Here is an 18,052-nt window from a genome sequence, read left to right on the forward strand (position 1 = left end):
AGCACTTTACAAATATAATCTCATTTGATCCTCACAATAGCCCTGGGAGATGGGTACTGTTATTATCCCTACTTATAAATGGAGAAATTGAAGCAATCAGGGTTAAGTGACTTGCCCAGGATCACACAGCTAGTAAGTGTCTGAGGCCAGATTTGAAACAGGAAGACCCGTCTTCCTGTTTCCAGGTCCAGCGCTTTATCCAATGCAGTGCCACCTAGTGGCCCCAACTGACATTTATATAATGCTTTAAATTTTGCAAAGTGCTTTATATCCATGATCTTATTTGAGTCTCACAACACCCCTGCCAATGGGCTATACATTATATTAAGAGACAAATGAGTGACAGAGGTTATGAAGTGTAGTGGAGGATGAGAAGGTAAGGTCACGGTGGATGAGGGTGCTCAAGTAACATTCTTTGGGAAAGCAGACATTTGAGCTAGGCCTTGAAAGACAGGTAGGGATTTCAATGTCATGGCAAAGTTAGAAACAGGTCAGACTGGGCCTGCTTCTCAATGAATTTTAATCCAAGTCCATTTTTTTCTTTTACTATTTAGCTATACCATAAGAGTGAGTAAATGAAAAGTTTTAAAATGTTTTGCTTATTTTCTCAGGTTTCTATTATATAAAATGGTATAATTTGGGATATGTTTATTTGGCAGCTTGCAAGAAATATCACTTGCAGACACGATTTATTAAGTTGTTTTGGCATATCAAATGGTAGGTCAGAATGATACATTTGTCCTATTGAAGATTTAAATCAACGTAGTCATAATAGCTCCTGTTTCCACAATACCTTAAAGTTTACACAATGTTTTTCTCACAGCTATGTGAGAAAGCGAGTACAAGCAGCAGAATGGATAGAGCATTGGCCTTGGAATCAGGAACTCCTGGGTTCAAATCCTGCCCTGCTAGCTTACTAGGTAGTGTGACCTTACTTACTATCTAGCTGTGTGACCCTGGGCAAGGAACTTAACATTTCTGAACCTCAGTTTCATCATCAGTGAAATGGGGATTATAATAGCATCTACTTCACAGAGTTTTTGTGAGGATCAGATGAGATGATGTATGTAACGTGCAAAGCTTAAAGCAATATATAAAAGTGAGTCATGATGATAATGATGATGTTATCAGCATTTGTCTTTGAATATTCAGTGGCTAGAGTGCTAGACCTGGGGTCAAGAAGACCTGAGTACAAATCTGACCTCAGACACTTACTAGCTATAAGATCCTGGGCAAGTCACTTAGCTTCAGTTTGCCTCAGTTTCCTCATTTGTAAAAATGAGGATAATAGCACCTACCTCACAGAATTAAGTGAGATATTTGTAAAGTATTTTGCAAACCCTAAAGTGCTATATTTATACTATTATTGGTATCATTATTTAGGTTGTTTGTAATTCTATTTTATATGTTCTTTGATTTTTTTTTTCCTTTTTGTTGACAGTAAGCTTGTAATTAAAACAAATTCAAAATCCGGAACATTGATTTTTTCCAAAGTTGTGTCTGAATGTGGACTGGACTCAACTATTGCCTTGGTTACTAGTAACAAATGTGGCTAAGGGGAATCAGAAGAATTCTCGGGATCAGTTGCAGAACAAGATGGTGGACACCAAGCTGTGAGGGCTGGCATGTGTTCAGAACAATCGATAAATACGACGGGGAAATTATGGAAGATTTAGATAGAAATCCAGTGTCTAAAGGAAATGCCATTTTCTCCACAAATATGTTTTGAAGGAAAATGTCACAGTTAAGTTACTGAGGTCGACACAGTGGCATGATGTTAGGAGAGGCAATGACAATTGAGGGAAATGGACTCTAGAGGTCGCATTGCCCACTTAGTGGACACAACTGGGTTTGGAGGTGGGGTTCAATCTTTGATTTCTCTGGGCTGGACTTTAGTTGGCTACTTACAAGCATTGGGTTTGGAGCCAGAGGGCAAAGGTTTGAATCTTGGCTCTACATTTTACTGCCTGTGTGACCCTAGGCAAGCCTTTTCCCTCTGGGCCTTGGTTTCCTGCTTTGTCCAATGAAAGGGCCGGACTAGATGGCATCTGAGCTTCTTTTCAGCCTTTGCCCTTTCTCAGTTTCCTTGTTTGTAAAAGCGAAGGGGTGGGACTTCATCTCTGAGGGCCCTTCCAGCTTTCGATTCCAATATTCCTACTGATGAGACCAGTCTTTGTTGCTGTTCATGTTTTATTCTGGACGTTTTCTTACTTTCAGAAATTTGCAAGCAAACTACCCCAGTGGTCCTCTCAAGAGAGACACACAGACCCTCCGGGATGGGCAAGCATCTGTTTTTCTAGTTTCACATTTGGTGGGTTTTTTTTTTTTGGTGTGGAAATGTGTGTGTCCTTCCCCTCCCCCCATGCTCCATCTGTCATGCAAAGAAGTACATTTGCAGACTGCAAGTGGGGGAGGACTCTCTCGCTTCATGTGGGAATCTTCTTCATGGAAGTAAAAGGGGGATTTATATTTCAAGATTGAGCCAAATCATCACACTTTGGCAAAGGCCTTTGATGAAGAAGGCATCCTGACTTCCAGCTTAACTGTGTCTTGTGATGTGGACTTCCCTTGGTTTTGGGTTATGTGTATGTTTATATGCATGCATGTATGTCTGTATGTATGTATGTGTATTATGCATATATATGTGTGTGTGTATATAGTTGTGCATGTATGTACATGTTGCTAAGCTCAGAGATCACATTCCAGGCTATCTTTTGAAACTCTTTCCTTTTTTAGAGGTGGAAACTGAGGCCCAGGGAGGGGAAGAAGCTTGTTCAAGGTCACACATAGGATCCTAGATCTAGAGCTAGAGAGGATCTCAGAAGCCAGATAGGCCAAACCCCTTCATTTTACAGAGGAGGAAACTGAGGTTTAAGTTCACATATACGTATATTTATGTAAGTTACACTTACATATATGTAAGTGCTAGAGGTAGGATTTGAATTCAGGTCCCATGACTAAGTTCAGTGAGAAGGTTTGGCACTCTTTCTATTGCACCACACTCCCTCTGTGCATACATGTGTATAATAATAATAATAATAATAAATAATAATAATAATAATAACTGACATTGATTTCATATTAGTATCATTGTCTCTTCTGAGATGATTATTAATCTGGTCAATGTCAGGAAATGCTGTGAATATAATCTGTAGCTTTTGATAAATTATCTCAGACTATTCTTATGGAGAAGATGGAGAGATGTGGACTGGACAGTAATACAATCAGATGGCTTGGATGGTGGGATTCAAAGGGTCCATGGTTCAATATCACCATGGCAGAAAGTCTCTATTGGAGTGCCCCAGGGATCTGTGCTTGGCCCTTAACATTCTTATCAATGATTTGGATGGAGACATAGATGATGAGCTTATGAAATTTTCAGATGACATAAAGATAAGATAAAGATATAAACACACGGGCAGATGGACTAGAAAGAACATTGGGCTGAACCTAGTAAGATGAAATTCAATAGAGAGAAATATAATCTTGTACTTGGGTACCAAAAAAAATCAATTTCACTGGCATGAGATGGAGGAAGCATGGTCAGACTGCAATTGTTTTGGAAAAAGATCTGGGGGTTTCAGTGGGCTGCCAGCTCAATATGAGTAAGTAGTGGGATGTGGCAGCCTTTGCTCTGGCCCGACCTCGTCTGGAGCATTGTGCTCAGTTCTGGGAACCATAGCTTGAGGAGGACATTGATAAGTTGGAGATAAGTTGGAGAATGAGCAGAGGAAGGAAGCCAGGAGGTGAAGGGCCCTGAGTCCATGTCATATGAGGATCTATTCTCTGCCTGGAGAAGAGAAGACATGGGAGGGGGTCATACTAGCTCTCTCCAAGTATTTGAAGGATTGTCATATGGAGGACAGGATGAGACTTGTCCTGCTTGGTCCTAGAGAGCAAAACCAGGAGGGGCAGGTGGAATTCTAAAGAGGCCATCTTAGGCGTTGGTTCAGGAAAAGCTTCCTAACAGGCTGCCTGGAGAGATGGTGGCAACTTCCCCTTCCTTGGAGGTCTTTGAGCAGAAGCTGGATGCTCACTCATTAGTTACATTATAGGGAATAGGTTGGACTAGGTGGTTGCTGAGATCCCTGGCAGCTCACAAATTTGGTGATTCTCTATATCGCTGTAAACTGTAACAGAGACTTTCCAGCCCCTCTCCCCTTTGATCCTTACAATAGCCTGGCAGGTGGATACTGGGAGGATTCTCATCCTTGTTTTACAGATGAGGACATAGAGGTTCTGTTAGTAAGTGCCACCTGTGGGCTTCCAAGCCAGGCCTCTCCTGACTCCAAGGGTGGAGTCCTTTCCACTCTAGGTATTTGGCAAGGATGTGACATTCCTGTTTTTAATAGGCCTTCTCTTCTATAACCATAGCTTGTTTTTTTCTTTTTTAAAAGGTCTTTGATTGCTTTCCTATTTTTTATTACTGTTGCTTCCAATGGATGTTAATGAGTGAATGTATTACCCTTCCCAAGTAACAGTTGCACGGTTACAGGATCCTTCTAGAAACACAACGCCTTGGCGCCAAAGAAGTAACTTTGTGGAAATTCAGAGCTGAAAAGGCCCTTAGCCAATCCAATCACTTTACACATAGGGAAGCTGAGTCCCAGAAGGGGATATGAGAACTTCTCTGAGATAACACAATGTGTTAGTAACAGACCTATGACTCCAACCCATCACTCCCACTCGCTGAATTTTCTATTTTTGTCCTGACTCATTCACTGCCCCCCTCACTCCCATCTTGATTGGAAGCCCTGAATGAGCAAAGGCTGTACGTAGCTTTTTACCCAGTGGTGGAGTGGATAGGGGGCTGGGCCTGGAGTCAGGAAGGGGATTTCAAATTTGAATAACTGATCTTTCTAGTTCTCTTTCCCATCACAGGTGGTTCAGATAGGAAATCAGCTCTCCTGCTCATTGGGAGGAGATGGGCAAAATAGAAGTAAGTAAAATGAACAATTTAAATTTATATTAGTAATTATGATTAAATTATGCTTAATTATTAAACAAAAGAACATTAGATATTACTGCGATGAATTATCTCCATGTGTTGACACTTGATAAAAATAACTGCATGGTTAGATCTTTCTTATTTCCCTGGTTGATGCGCATGGTTATCTTCGTTGCCTATGAGCATTTCCTGACCTCATGCCAGGCACTGTGGCTACAAAGAAATGTGAGATCTGGTCCCTGCACTCTCAGAATTCAGTCAAGTCCCAAATCTACATAGAGACTTAGAGGATTTTCTGGTTACGCGCGTTGCTGATACAGTTGGAAATAATGTCAAATTTCTTGACTCTTGACTTTCTTTTGTCTTCCCTCTCTACCCCATCCCCTGTCATCTTCTCCAGTAGATTGCTCACAGGAGTGTTCCCTCTCCTTCCCTCTAATTTTCTATATCTCCCTATCTATTGGCTCTTATCTATTGTAGGCTCTTGCCTACAAACATGTCAATGTCTCCCCCCATCCTTAAAAAAACCCTTTTGACCCTACCGTCCCCTCAAGGCATCATCTCCTCCCTCTCACAGCCAGACTGCTAGAAGAAGCTGTCTACCTTCAACAGTCCACTTTTCCTCCTTTCACTCATTTCTAATATCCTAATACCTGCTACCAATCTTATCATTTCACCAAAACAGCTCTTTCCAAATTCACCAGTGGTCTCTGAATTGCCAAATCCAATCAGTCTCTTCTCAGTCTTTATCTCTCTTAGCCTCTGCAGTCTTTGAAACCGTCCTTGATGATCTGCTCCTTCTGGCCACTTTCTTTCTGGGAGTTTTTCTGACTCGTCTCTGTCTTGGTTTTCCTCCTGCACGCCTCACTGCTCCTTCCCTCCTTTGCTGGCTCTATCTATGACCCGTGGGTGTCCCCAAAGGTGGCTCTGTCCTGGGTCCTCTCCTTTTTTCTCTGGGCACTCCCACTTGGTGAACTCATCGGCTCTTATGGGCTTAATCATGACTTGAGATCTAGACATCCAGTCCTAATCTCTCTCGTGCTCTAGGCCCATATTGCCCACCGCATTTCCCAGTGGATGGCCATTTCAAACTCAACATGTCCCAAACACAATGATCTCTCCTGGCAGATCTAGCCTTCTCCCAAGTTTTCCTAATTCGGTAGAATGTACCACCACATGCTTCTAGTCACCTAGGGTCACAGTCACAGTCCCCCTCAATTCCTCACTTTCACTTTGATCCACTTCCTATAGCCAGTTAGTTGTCTTGTCGATTCTATTACCGCACCATCTCTTGCATTTGGCCCCATATCTCTACTTACATTTTGGACAACCGCAGCCACACAAAAAATTGTGAAATTCAGCTTGTTTCTTAGTTGAACAACACAGGTTTCGGAAACAGAAGACATGACTTTGAGCATCGGCTTTGTCAGTGACCTGCTGTGACTATAGCTAAGTCACTTCCCCTTTCTGAGCCTCAGTTTCTCCCTGTTCTGCCTACCTCTAAGGGTATCCCATGAGCTGATAACTATAACATACCATGTCATGGGATAATTGCTCTTGAGCTGGGAGGGCCCTCAGAGGTCATCTATTCCAATCTCTCATTTTACAGAGGAGGAAACTGAGGCACAGGGAGAGGAAGGGACTTGTCTGATGTCATACATAGTATCCTAGATCCAGAGCTGGGAGGGCTTTCAGGGCCAGCTAATCCAACTCATTCATTTTATAAATGAAGAAACTGAGTTCTAAGGAGGTTAAGTGAATTGCCCGAGGCCACTTAGAGAGTGTCAGAGGCAGGATTTGAACTCCATTGCTCTCTATTTATTTCCAAGCCTCTTTATCCCCTACTTTCCTCCCAGTGTTCTTGCCCTCTCTGCCTGTTTGATAAGAAAGGGCAGCTACTTGTTTCCCAAGAAATGGAATCCAGAAGTGGCCAAGACAGATTTACAATCCTGCCAAACTGCCGCTAGTAGGCACAGCTATTTGTTCTTCAGTCCAGACAAAAATCCATTGATTGAGCTCTCCTTTGAATCAAGCCTTTACCTCATCAGAGGGAGTGAGCAAATAATGGAATTGTAGCTTTTCACATGACATGTGATGTCTCCCAGGGCCATGTGCTTCATGGCCAAGAACTCAAACCCAAAGGTACTCACCAGTCAAGTCAGCAGCCAATCTGAACTAGGTCCTAGAAACCTTACACAAGTGACCCCAGGACCCAAAGTAGTGCATCCCAGGACCCGAGCCATGGTTTCTATCAAAGCCAGACACTTGGGTGCTGGTCCGTAGTTCTAGTAGTGGTATACAGCTTATCATGAATGGAATCAGAACTGGACAGAGCATGCTAGATTGGGCATTGTTGCTCTAAATAGGAGATGCTAGCTGGGACAATATACTCTCTAGAATTATGAAGTGACATTTTCTAGTGATATTTTCTTCCTCTGATTCTCTCCTGCTCCAGGTCTTGTCTGGACCACTCATGTGACACTCAGCTTTCAAAAATGGAGAGCTGGAGCAGACATTAGAAGTCATCATTTTATCGATGAGGAAACTGAGGTCCAAAGAGGAAAAGAAACATGCATTTTTAAACATTCACTAGGTGCCTAGTACTGTGTTAAGCTCTTTACAAATATTATCTCATTTGATTCTCACAACAACCCCGGGAGATAGGTGCTGTTGTCTTTATTTTACAGTTGAGGAAACTGAGGTAGTGGCTAAGTGACTAGCCCAGAGTCACCCAGCTAGTAAGTGTCTGAAGCTAGATTTGAACTCAGGTCTTCCTGATTATAGGCCCAGCCCTCTCTATCCACTGTGCCACATAGCTACCTAGTTTCTCTATCCAAGAAAGGGGAGAGATTTGCCCAAAGGAAAAAGCAAATCAAGGTCAGAACCAGAATTAGAACCTTTACCCTCAGATCCCTATTTATAACATAATTGGGTTGGACTAGATACCAATACCTTATTTGCATAGCATTATGTGGCTGATAAAGTGGTTGTCTTAGAACACCTCTGTGGAAGTTAGATAGCCACAAGTTTTATTGCTCCATTTTACAGATGAGGAAACAGAAATCCAAAGACTTAAAATGCCATGCTCTGAGTCACATAGGTTGTGACAATCCAGGACTCTGGACCCCAATCTTAGTGTGCTCTCCACTTTTCACCTCTGATGCTGAGAGAATATAAGCTCTCTGAGAGTGGGGCCAGCCTCATTTCTATTTCTGTTTCCCTGGAGCCTGGCATACAGTAAGTACTTAATAAATGCTTTTTGATTGATTGACTGGTGTTTCCTAAGTCTTCTTTCAATCTCAATCCTCTACAGTTTGGAGTCAGAAGCAGAGTCTATTGATTTAGAGTCTATTGACTTGGGAAGGAGAATTGCTGTTAATGGCACCACAAGGTGGAGGTGGGCTCTGGTCAAGGGCCAGTCCATGTTCTGATTGATTTAGTGTTTTCTCCTGCCTCCTGCTAGAAAAAATGTTGGGTCTTTGATCAGCTGTGCAAGAGAGTATACACTTTCTCTTTTTCTTCCCCTTCATTCTTTTTTTTCCCTCCCATTTGACTCTTTTCCCTTTTGACAAAAGGTCCTTTTGACCTTTACCCAATGAAATACAACTTTTACATTCCATAGTGTGTTCAGGACCAAGGACAGTTCCAGCAGGAGTTGAGAGCATTGGTCAGAATCCTTGGAAGTAGTATGCTTTTAAGAAGCAGGGATGTTATTGTCCATCAGTATCCTTTCCAGTGGTTATTGGGGGATAGCCCTAAGGAAGGGGGGTGTTTTTTCAGCATTATGGGGTTTTAAAGTATGGAGAAAGGAGAGGTGCCTCCTCACCAAATGCCCTTCTTTCCTTTCCTTCCCTTCCCTTCCCTCTCATTTCCCATTTCTCAGGCACTTTGAGGGCCTGAGTTTTGCAGAATTCCCTTCTTGCCATGGGTCAAGAGCTCTGGCTTCCAGGAGAGCTGCCCCGCACACAGGGGTAGGCACTGAAGGAGGATGTGCCCAGGCCCAGGACAGACATTGCCATAGACTGAGTTCCCTGGCTCAAGCCTCTGAGCTGCAGTTCGACAAGTCAGGCTGCAGTGGACACTGTGTTTGGGGTTATATAACATCACGACTGAGAGGGAGGACAGTTTTCTGGCTATAAAGACAGGCTTGCTGGGCATCAGGCCAGTGCTTTCTCTTCAACAGGCTAGGGAAGGAGAAGCCTATAACTCTTGTGGGGGGAGTGAGGAGACAAATGAGATGTCTCTCCTTCCTCCCTGCTGAAAGGCAGTGACCGAGGACTCAGGGCTAGGCCCACTGCCACTAGTTATGGATGAAGGTTGACTGCCCCATTGGGACTCTTCTTACCATCCCTAGAGTTACCACTGAGGGGCTCAGTCAGAGTTGCCATGGCAACTGATGAAGGCAGGGGCTTGGATGGGCCAGTTGGAGTTTGAAGGATTGCAGTGTGCCAGAGAACAAGAGCTTGGAATCCAGTTAGTGCCGAGATGCTGAGGCTCCTCTCTTTTCTCTGCAGCTCCTAAGCGGCCTGGTGCAGAGACGGTTTTCAAGCAACAATTGGTTTTATTTTGGATGCAGAGGGAGAGGAGGGGCAACGGAGCAGGAAGAGTTAAAGCAGAAATCAGGGCTCTAATTGGAAGTGGGAGAAGGGTGCCCCCAAAGGCCTTTAGATTTGGGGTGAGAAATTCATGGTTAGACGTTCATTAGCTTTGTAATTGATCTCCCTGCCTCCAGTTCATACCCCACAGTACAGGATGCCACACTCTCTAAAACACATTTCTGGCCACGTCATTCTCTTGCTCAAGATGCTTCAGAGGCTCCCTGTTGACACTAGGACTACATACAATGCCTCTTTTTGATCTCTCAGCCCCTTACAGTCTGACTTGAGCCTATCTTCCCAGTCTTATTGTACATTACTTCTGCTCATTCACTTTACCATCCAGCCAACTTGGCCTACTCATTGTTCTGCATATATGACATTCCATCCCCCACCTCTATGCCTTTGAATAGGCTGTCCCCCCTGGCTGGAACACACTCTTGTCTTACCTCCACCTCTCCTAATCCTTAGGTCTATTCAAAGTTCAGCTTCTTTATGAAGGCTTTCCAGATCCCCCAGCTACCAATTCCTCTCCCACTCCAAAATTATTGTGTGCTTACCGTGTATATATTTTGAATTTACTTATTTGTGTACACACTTCCCCCTGCCCAGTAGAACATAATAAGCTCCTTGGGCTCGGGGACTCTTTGATTCCCCAAGATATGGCACAATGCCTGGCACATAGTAGGTACTTAAGAAATACTTGTGATTGCTTAGTGATTCATTGAACTCTCTCCTTGCCTCAAAGATTGTGTTTCTAGCTCATCTTTTCTCTTGTTTTGAGATAGGGGAGCAGTATTTTTCTGCTTGTATTGGTTAAGAAAGCTTTGAAAACTTCTTTTCACTAATGAAAAAAAGCTACTTTCCCCTCATATCCCCCCACAATTATTTTTCATATAATTTGGGTGTAACTGGAGCTGGATACTTCAGTCTGTTACAAGGACTGGAGCCATAACAAACAAATTCATTAATTCATATTTGGAGAAGATTTAACGAAAAGGACCATTGGATTATAGAGTTATAGTTTGTTAGTGTTGGAAGGGTCCTAGGCCAAGTCTGTATTATACATACAAAGACACTGAAGCTCAGAAAAGGGAAGAGATTTAACCAAGGTCACATAGCTAGCTGTTAGCAGAACTGGGTCTTGAACCCATGTGTCTGTATTCTCTGTCTGGTGCTTTTCCACTGCACCATGTGGATGGGAAACAAGTGTTTGGAGCACAAGGTGTCACCGGACCTGGGGGGTGGGTGGACTTTAACTTCAGTCAGTGTCTAGGTAGAAACCCTGCCCCCTCCCAAGCCTTCTGAGGGCTGAATTTGCAAATGGAAACCTTTAAAGTGATCAGAACAATATCTCACCTACAGAAATGGATATATGGAATTCCTGAAAACCAGTGGATGGGCTTGAACCGTTTCCACTGGCTGAGCAGGTAGGTCCCCATGTCTGCTGGGTCAGCTTCTCCCTCATGAAACCTGCCTCAGATGATGGAAGGGGGTTAAGGGCTATTATAGTTTCCTGGCTCAGAGAACACACTCTCTCTGGCTTTTTATTTTTTCCTCTCCACTTAGGAAATTAGGTGCAGTGACTCCGTTTAATTATAGTTCTTGGTATTTGTCGAGTCTCCCTCTCTAAGGAGCTTAGAATACCTGATAGCACTGCTCTGATTCATCCCACCACTGTCCTGGGCTGTCCAAGCCAGTGGGAATTTCCTATGCTACTGATGCAGCCGCTAAAGCAAGAAGGCTGAGGAGCTGTCCAAAGTCACAGACTGTCCTTGACGTAGAAGCCAGCCTGGATTTCCATTCCTTAGACCAGTGGGCTATGTCAGATACATTCAGGTACTTACTGGGTGGTGGTGGTAGTAATGGAGATCATAGGATCCTAGACCTATAACTCTGACAGACCGTAGAAGTCATTCGGTCCAACCCCTTCATTTTACAGACAGGGAAACTGAGGCCCAGAGAGGGGAAGTGACTTGCCAAAGGTCACATACAGGATTCTCCATCTATAACTCTAAGAGATCTTAGAAATATCTAGTTTAACATCCTTATTTTGTAGATGGGGAAACTGAGGCCCAGGGAGCAGAGTTACTTGCCCAAAGTCACAATAAGATCATAGATCTAGAGCCAGAAGGGATCTTAGAAGACATCTTAGTCTGATCCCTTTATTTTACAGAGTAGGAACTTGAGGCCCAGAGAGCAGTGAAGTGACTTGCCCAAGGTCACACAGGTAGTATTCAGCAGAGCTGGTAACTGAAGCCACACCCTCTGATTCTGAATCCAATAGTCCTATTCCCCTGTACACACTCTATAAGTCTAGCTGACTGGGACTATTTTCTGTCTCTGGGATGTAGCCTATACTTTCTTACCTCAATGCTTTTGCTCATACTCTCTTATCCTGTTGGAATGCCCTCTCTCACCCTTTCTACCTGCTGAATCCTTCTCCATCTTTTAAAGTCCTGCTCAAATACTTTCTCCTTCTGTAAGTCTTCTAAGGCAACTTAGGGTAGTGGACAGAAGGCAGGCCTCAGGGCTAAGAAAACCTGGGTTCAAATCCCACCCTTGCATATTAACTCTAAGACTACAAAGTTAGAGCTTATTTGTTGATCTGGATTGGTGGAGAGAGCTTGCCCAATGGCAGTTCCCTTTACTCATGGGAAATCCCAGTTCCAGAACCAACACAAATGATAAAGAGAAATGTATTTGTATCCTCCGGAGAGGACAGGAACTGCTGACTTTTCTGAGCTTTGTATCTCCATAAGTTGTCTGCATACACTCAGCACTTGATAGGTGCTTGTTGAGCAAATGACTGAATTGAATGAGAGAGTGACTATATTCAGTGCCCCTCTGGGCAGCATCATAGCCTGGCACTGGGGGATTTGCCCCATTTTTTGAATGAATGAAAAAGCATTTATTAAGTGCTTACTGTGTGCTGGGCACCATGCTATGCACCAAGAATATGAATATTAGAAGAAAAAAGATGGTCTTCTTAGTTCTGGAGCTTCTATTCTGTTAGGGAGAGACAACGCCTCTATAGGAATGGGGACCAGGAAAGGGGGTTTTGTGCTGTTGGAGGTAGGAAGGGGGAAGTAAGGTAGATGGTGGGAAGATAGCCTGGGAGCGTGGCTGACTGGTCTGGAGTCTAGGGACAGCCAAATGGGCTTTGTTTGCACACACACAGTCACCCATCACCTGGACTGGTCCTTAGGGAGGGTGTTCCAAAAATGAGTGGATTGGGGCCTGGAAACTGGGCAGAGGTGGTTCGCCCATTCTGAACCAGGAGCAGTAGGATTGCTGCTGAGGTTGCTCTGCTCTGGTACTGTCAGCCTGGTGACTCTCCAAAGCTCCCACTACCCTGTGACAGGGAGGCCCCCACAGCTAGACCAACATCAGACTGAGCCACGGTGATGGAATACTCCTTCCAACCTCCAGGCTAGCAGACTCTCTAAGCTGTCAGGGATCTGGCAGCCAGCTAGCCCCACCTGGACATGAACAAGAATCCTGTCTGCCACATACCTGACAAGTGCTCATTTGGCTTCCGCTCAGACCTCCCCATCGAGAGGGAACCCACCACTTCCCATGGCAGCCCAATCCACTCTTGGGCAGCTAATTGTTAGGAAGCTTTTCTTGACATCAAGCCTAAATCTGCAACTTCCTCCCATTGATTCTGGCCCTGTCCTCTGGGGCCAAGCAGAATGAGCCTAGCCTTTCACAGCACAGTTCTGCAGATACTTGAAAACAGCCATCAAGTCCCTCTGAATATATAAGAAGCCAGAAAGCCTTGGGTTGGTGTGGACCACCAGAAGGGGTTTAGAGGAGGGGTTTCAAAGATGCATTTCAAGTCTCAATTCTACTACTTACTATCTATGTCACCTTGGGAAAATCATTTACTTCTTTGGGCCTCAGTTTCCTACTCTGTAAAATGAGGGAGTTGGACTCAACCATTTCTGTGCTATCTGACTTTCTATAATTTATATTCAAAGATCCTACCCAGCTCTGGCATTCTATGAATCACCTCATATTATTTTTTACCATCCCACCTCTTGGTTTGCAATCTCCTGGAGCTCTCCAGAAGAGCATTCCAGATGTCCAGGCTCAGCTCCTGGGGCTCTGACCCCTTAAGCAGTGGCCAATGGCTTTGGTGGCCACCACTGGCCTGCCTCCCTACTGATATCCCTAAGTCATCCTTTGCTATCTGTCAGGATCTAGGGCAGCATTCTCTTAATGAGGCAGCTGGGAGACTAACCTAATTGTTCCAACCCTGTAGCTCTGGATCTGGGGGAACCTCCTGATAAAAGGGGATCGTGCCTGCTTGCAAGACAGGAAGTCAGATGGCATCAAACGCTTAGAGCCTGGCAAGGCTTCCGGGCACTCTCAGGGTGAGACCACCAGGCTGCGAGGCATCATAGCTTTTTTCCCCCACTGTTGCCCAAGAGTAGGTATTGCTGCCTGAGGGGAAGAGCAAAAAAGCCACTCAAATCTTTTTTTCTCTTGAAAGTGGCAGATCTGAATTCCTATTTGATTTAAGATGTGGGATTAGCACAATACCAAGGGATATTTGTGTCAGCTAGGCTTATACAGCAGAATTAGATTAGTTTGTGTTTTTATAACTTGGGAAAAGGGCACTCCCCTCAGCTCCTGAGTGTTTGTGCTAAGGATGGGCTAGGATTTATGGGAAAGTAGGTACTAGACAGCATAAACAGCAGCCTGCTGCAGGGAAAGGAGGGGAGGCAGGAGGCCTGGGCTCTGCTGCTGACTCACTGGATGACCTTGGGGAAGGCATTTTTCTATTTCATGCTCCAAAGTTCCTAGCAGCACTGACATTCTCTATTTTAATGTCCCCTCTAACCTGGGCAGCTAGGTGGCGCTGCAGTGGATAGAGTGCTGGGCCTGGAGTCAGGAAGACTCCTCTTCCTGAGTTCAAATCTGGCCTCAGACACTTACTAGTTGTGTGATCCTGGGAGAGTCACTTAACCCTGTTTTCCTCAGTTTCCTCATCTGTAAAATGAACTGGAGAAGGAAATGGCAAACCACTTCAGAATCTTTGCCAAGAAAATTCCAAATGGGGTCACGAAGAGTTGGATATGGCTGAAAAAATGCCTCAACAACAACAAAAACACCAAACAGTCCTGTCTAGGTCTAGAACCAGGGACCTATGTAGTTCCTATAATCCTGTGCTTGTAAAATTACAGAGATTCACAGAGGTAGGGCCTGGGAGAAGTATTTCTGGTAAGTATTTTAAGTCTGAATCCTGGTACTGTCCTGGTACTTACCCCTCTCTGAGACTGAGAAGTATTCTTGCTCTTATACTCTTATTAGGTTGGCTCGTTATGGCTTAACTAATACACATTTCTCTCTTCCAGGCACTCTGTGATTCAGCAACACTGGTCTGCTTGCTGTGCCTCACCCGGGACATTCCATCTCCTTCACGTCTCTCTGGCTTTGAACTGGCTTTGCCCCATGCCTGGAATACACTCCCTTCTTGCCTCTGCCTCTTGAAATCCCTGGTTTATTTCAATACTCAGCTTAAGCATTACCTTCTACATAAAGCCCTTCCTGATCCTCCAGCTGCTAGGGGCTTCACTTATAAAACTACTTTGAAGTCATTTTGTAGGTATTCTGAATATCCCTATATATGGAGCGATGGAGGGTATACTCCCTGAGGACAGGAAGGTTTCATTTTTGTCTTTGTAGCCCCAGGACTTAGCACAGGGCCTGGCACTGAGTCAATGCTTGTTGATTGACTGACCAATATTAAATTGCTACTTTTAAAGGTAAGGAGTTAGGCCACCTAGATGAGTCAAACAGTGTGGAGTAGTGGAAAACCCAATGAAGTTAGAGTCAAGGGAACCTGACTTTGAACCCTAGATCTGTTAATACCCATTTGACTTTGGGTCCTGAATTCTGAGGCCCCTCAGAGGTCTAAGAGCTTATGATGCTATAAAATCTGATCTAGGAAGAGAGGGTCCTTCAGAAACCCACAGCTCACATATCAGAAAGACTAGTCCAGGGGCCTGAGAAGGGCTCACTGAGGCAGGGGGTAGAGACCCCCTGTACCCTTCAGAACACTCAGTATGGGCATCCCTTTGAAGATAATGGAATTTCTCAGCTGACATCCATATGGGACCTATGGCTAGTCATAGCTAGAGGTGCTCCAATGTTGCAATATGGACAGCACACTCTCACGCTAACAGGAAAAGCTGCCAGCAGCTGGAAACATTACTTGGGCATTCATGTCACTACCTAATCCAATGAGAACTGAGCTCTCCAAATTGATTCCTCCCCTTATGGGGCCCATCACTGAGTTAGACTGTTTTCACTCTGAGTAAATGGATCCGATCGTCATAAATGAGCTCTTAGGCAAAGGGTAGGTACAAGGGGCAGATTTTCAATTCAGTGTGTTAATAGGATATAGCTCTTCATCTGTCAAGTGCAGATGATAGCCATGAAATGGTTGCTGTGTAAAGCAGACGGCTGTGGGCCCCTGCAGAACGCCAGCTTCTCAGACCCTCAGGCGCAGAAATGCTCAGGCAGTATCTGTGACTTAGTGTTCCAGGGTTGCTGCGGAGCTAGCTAGGCTTCCCGTATCACTTTTAAAAAATCCACAAATATGCAGGCCGAGCATCTGGAGCTAGAAGGGATCTGAAAGGCCAGCCAGGCCAGAGCTCTCATTTTATGGTGAGTTCAAGGTCACAGATGGGAGGGTGAAGGAAGGGAAAAGTATTTATTAAGCACTTCTTATGTGCCAAGCACTGGAGATGCAAATAGAAAAAGTGAGATGGTCCTTTCTCTCAAGGAACTCATATTCTAATGGGAGGGACAACACATAAAAGAAAACTCAGCTGCAGGGTAGATGGAAAGTCCAGGATTCTCAGAGAGTGCTCAGGATTCTAAAGGTGTAGGGGCAGTTCAGATGGAAAGACCCAGGGGGTACTTAACTTAGATCAGTAGAGCATATGATAGTGTAAGGAAGGATTTGAACCCAGGTCCTCTGACTCCACATTTGGTGCCCTTTCCACTGCCCCACTTACAATTTTGTTTTTCCAGAAAAGCAGAGAGATCTCCTAGGAAAGGTTTTCCTTCAGCCCACATTGGTGGGATCCAAGGAATGACTCTCGCTTATGAATGACTGAGGTAGGATGAAGATGTAAGTCATATGAGCAGAGGATATTGGTGAACTGCAATGCCAAGGGATATCAACATGTGTAAGGCCTCAAATATAGGATTTGGGGTAAAAGAAAAACTGTGAGGCAGAAGCTGAACTCCTTCAATTTTAGTCTTGGCATGCGCCCAGACAACTGATATGCCAGAAGAGCTGGGGAGAAATGGTCCAGTAAAGAAATTTGGAAAGAGAAGAACAGTGAAGAACGTTGTTTGTGAAGGGAGGTTCCTGATGCCTATCATTGGGAGGCACATCTCAGAGGAAGTGCCAACTTTCTGCTTTGTATTGGACTCCAAAGAATCATAGAATCTCAGTGGTCACAGGATCATAGATCTAGAACTGAAAGGGATGCCAGAGCCTGTATAGTATAAACCAATGGTCATCGTCGTTGCTATTATAGATCTACATCTGGAAGTGACCCTAGAGGCCACTTGGACCCTAGTCCAACTCCTTCATTTTGCTCATGCAACATGGTGGCCCACAGAGGGGAAGTGACTTTCTCAAGGTCACACAGGTAGGAATCATCGGAAGTGGGATTTGAACCTGGGTCCTCTGACTCCAAAGACAGCATTCTCTCCACCATACCAGTTGGAAGGGACCTAGGTAGCCATCTAATCCAACCTGAACTTGAATCCCCTCTATAACAGCCCCAACAAGTGGTCATCAACTTTTGCTCGAACACCTCCAGAGAGGGGGAACTCACTACCTCCCTAGACAACCCTTTTCTACCTTTGTACAGCTCCAATTGTCAGTAAATTTTTCTGGACACCAAGCCTAAGTCACCTCCTTGAGATCTTGTCATTGCTACTGGTTCTGCCTTCTGGGTTCAAACAGAAGAAGCTGAATCCCTCTTCCACTGGATATCCTTCAAGTAAAGCTATATTGTTTCCCTTGAGTCTTTTTACAGGCAAAATATATCTAGTTCTTTTAACTGATCCTTATTCAACATGGACTCAAGACTTTTCACCCTTCTGGTCACCTTCCTCTCTGGACACTTTATATTGTATCACTAACCTTCTTAAATTGTGGTGCCTAGAACTGAACCCAATACTCCAGATGTGATATGACCAGAGTAGAATGGAGTGGGAGTCAGAGGGGTGTAGGATAGTGTAGAGTTCAACTGGCCAACCAAAGAGTCAAGTCCATGAAGGGAAGAAAGTGAGGCCAGAGTAGGGTTGAATGATTGGGACATGAGAGGGAAATGGAAGGACTAGCAGGCATGGCAAAAATGAAGGCTAAATTAAGAAGGGGGTGAGAAAGAGGGAGAGATGGAAGGCTAGGATACTGTGATCAGAGGAGTCTTTCAATACTGATTGCTGCAATGGGCATTAAGTGCCAAGGTGATGA

At 44.4% G+C, this 18,052-nt stretch overlaps 1 protein-coding gene across 2 annotated transcripts in view; it reads right to left on the reverse strand.

Annotated features, from left to right (window-relative positions):
- GRIA3 (glutamate ionotropic receptor AMPA type subunit 3) overlaps window positions 1–18,052 on the reverse strand; it is a 197,015-nt gene that overhangs the window by 116,308 nt on the left and 62,655 nt on the right. The gene's annotated exons all lie outside the window — the stretch shown is intronic.

The sequence above is a fragment of the Trichosurus vulpecula genome, chromosome X, assembly GCF_011100635.1.
Source record: "Trichosurus vulpecula isolate mTriVul1 chromosome X, mTriVul1.pri, whole genome shotgun sequence".
Taxonomy (NCBI): Eukaryota; Metazoa; Chordata; class Mammalia; order Diprotodontia; family Phalangeridae; genus Trichosurus; species Trichosurus vulpecula.